General features: G+C 34.8%; 1 non-coding gene across 1 annotated transcript; it reads right to left on the minus strand.

The window, feature by feature from the left end:
* Positions 1 to 1,770: 1,770 nt before the first annotated feature.
* On the minus strand, positions 1,771 to 1,878 carry LOC148562235 (small nucleolar RNA R71). The gene has a single exon (XR_015886790.1). It is a non-coding gene; the product is annotated as a small nucleolar RNA R71 (small nucleolar RNA).
* Positions 1,879 to 2,962: the final 1,084 nt, after the last annotated feature.

Here is a 2,962-nt window from a genome sequence, read left to right on the forward strand (position 1 = left end):
TGGTAAGTCTTCTTGTTTGATCTTGATGATTTTTTGTTTTGTGTCTTTTCATGTTTATCATATGCATTTTTGAATTCTTAGTGCCTAAGCATTAAAGAATTCTAAGTTTGGTGTCTTGCATGTTTTCTTTGCATTAAAAATTTTTCAAAATTGTGTCCATGATGTTCATCTTGACATTCATAGTGTTCTTGGTGTTCATCTTGACATTCATAGCATTCTTGCATGCATCACATGTTTTGATCTAAAAATTTCATGCATTGCATCTTTTTAGTGTTTTTGTCTCTCATCATAAAAATTCAAAAATAAAAAAAATATCTTTCCCTTTTTCTCTCATCAAATTCGAAAATTGAGTTGACTTTTTCAAAAATTTTTAAAAATCAAATTGTTTCTCATGAGTCAAATCAAATTTTCAATTTGAAAATCTTATCTTTTTCAAAATCTTTTTCAAAAATCAAATCTTTTTCAAAATTCTTAATTATTTTCGAAAATTCCAAAAATATTTTTCAAAAATCTTTTTCTTATTTTTGTATTAAATTTTCGAAAATAACATAAACAATTAATGTTTTGATTCAAAATTTCAAGTTTGTTACTTGCTTGTTAAGAAAGATTCAAACTTTAAGTTCTAGAATCATATCTTGTGATTTCTTGTGAATCAAGTCATTAATTGTGATTTTAAAAATCAAATCTTTTTCAAAACTAATTCCTATCATATCTTTTCAAAAATATCTTTTTATCTTATCTTTTTTTTTTAAAATTTGATTTCAAAATATCTTCTCTAACTTCCTAACTTCCTAACTTCCTATCTTTTCAAAAGTTGTTTCAACTAACTAACTAACTTTTTGTTTGTTTCTTAACTTTTTCAAAACTACCTAACTAACTTTCTCTCTCTCTAATTTTCGAAAATATCTTCCCTCTTTTTCAAAAATTTCTTTTTTATTAACTAATTATTTTTATTTTTGATTTTAAAAATTTTTCGAAAAAAAAAATACTAACAATTTTTAAAAACCAATTTTCAAAAATCACTAACTCCTTTTCAAAAATAATTTTCGAAAATTCCCTCCTTCTCTCTCATCTTATTCTATTTATTTATTCATCTACTAACATCTCTTCCTCACATCATCACCAAATTCGAACCCCCTCCTCTATCTGTGTTCGAATTTCTTCTTCTTTTCTTCTACTAACAATAAGGATCCTCTTTACTGTGACATAGAGGATTCCTCTTCTTTTCTTTTTCTCTCTTCTTTCTTATGAGCAGGGACAGAGAAAAAGGCATTCTTGTTGAAGCTGATCCAGAACCTGAAAGGACTCTGAAGAGAAGCTAAATTACAACAATCCAGAGACAACTTGATTGAAAATTTCAAACAAGTAAAGGAGATGGCAGCCGAACCCAACAACAATGCAAGGAGAATGCTTGGTGACTTCACTGCACCTAATTCCAATTTACATGGAAGAAGCATCTCCATTCCTGCCATTGGAGTAAATAACTTTGAGCTGAAACCTCAGTTAGTTTCTCTGATGTAGCAGAACTGCAAGTTTCATGGACTTCCATCTGAAGATCCTTTTCAGTTCTTAACTGAATTCTTGCAGATATGTAATACTGTTAAGACTAATGGAGTAGATCCTGAAGTCTACAGGCTCATGCTTTTCCCTTTTGCTGTAAGAGACAAAGCTAGATTATGGTTGGATTCTCAACCCAAAGACAGCCTGAACTCTTGGGATAAGCTGGTCACGGCTTTCTTAGCCAAGTACTTTCCTCCTCAAAAGCTGAGCAAGCTTAGAGCTGATATTCAAACCTTCAGACAGAAAGAAGGTGAATCCCTCTATGAAGCTTGGGAAAGATACAAACAGTTGACCAAAAAGTGTCCTTCTGACATGCTTTCAGAATGGACCATCCTGGATATATTCTATGATGGTTTATCTGAGCTATCAAAGATGTCACTGGACACTTCTGCAGGTGGATCCATTCACCTAAAGAAAACGCCTGCAGAAGCTCAAGAACTCATTGACATGGTTGCTAATAACCAGTTCATGTACACTTCTGAAAGGAATCCTGTGAGTAATGGGACGCCTATGAAGAAGGGAGTTCTTGAAGTTGATACTCTGAATGCCATATTGGCTCAGAATAAAATATTGACTCAGCAAGTCAATATGATCTCTCAGAGTCTGCATGGAATGCAAGCTGCATCCAACAGTACTTAAGAGGCATCTTCTGAAGAAGAAGCCTATGATCCTGAGAACCCTGCAATAGCAGAGGTAAATTACTTAGGTGAACCTTATGGAAACACCTATAACTCAACATGGAGAAATCATCCAAATTTCTCATGGAAGGATCAAAAGCCTCAACAAGGCTTTAATAATGGTGGAAGAAACAGGTTTAGCAATAGCAAGCCTTTTCCATCATCAACTCAGCAACAGACAGAGAACTCTGAACAAAATACTTCTAATTTAGCAAATTTAGTCTCTGATCTGTCCAAGGCCACTGTAAGTTTCATGAATGAAACAAGGTCTTCCATTAGAAACTTGGAAGCACAAGTGGGCCAGCTGAGTAAAAGGATCACTGAAATCCCTCCTAGTACTCTCCCAAGCAATACAGAAGAGAATCCAAAAGGAGAGTGCAAGGCCATTGACATAAGCACCATGGCCGAACCTGTGAGGAGAGGAGAGGACGTGAATCCCAAGGGGGAAGACCTCCTGGGACGTCCAGTGATCAATAAGAAGCTTCCCTCTGAGGAACCAAAGGACTCTGTGGCTCATCTAGAGACCATAGAGATTCCATTGAACCTCCTTATGCCCTTCATGAGCTCTGATGAGTATTCCTCTTCTGAAGAGAATGAGGATGTTACTGAAGAGCAAACTGCCAAGTTTCTTGGTGCAATCATGAAGCTGAATGCCAAATTATTTGGCATTGATACTTGGGAAGTTGAACCTCCCTTGTTCATCAATGAACTGAGTGATCTGGATC

The sequence above is a fragment of the Arachis ipaensis genome, chromosome B6, assembly GCF_059453495.1.
Source record: "Arachis ipaensis isolate K30076 ecotype BB chromosome B6, ASM5945349v1, whole genome shotgun sequence".
Taxonomy (NCBI): Eukaryota; Viridiplantae; Streptophyta; class Magnoliopsida; order Fabales; family Fabaceae; genus Arachis; species Arachis ipaensis.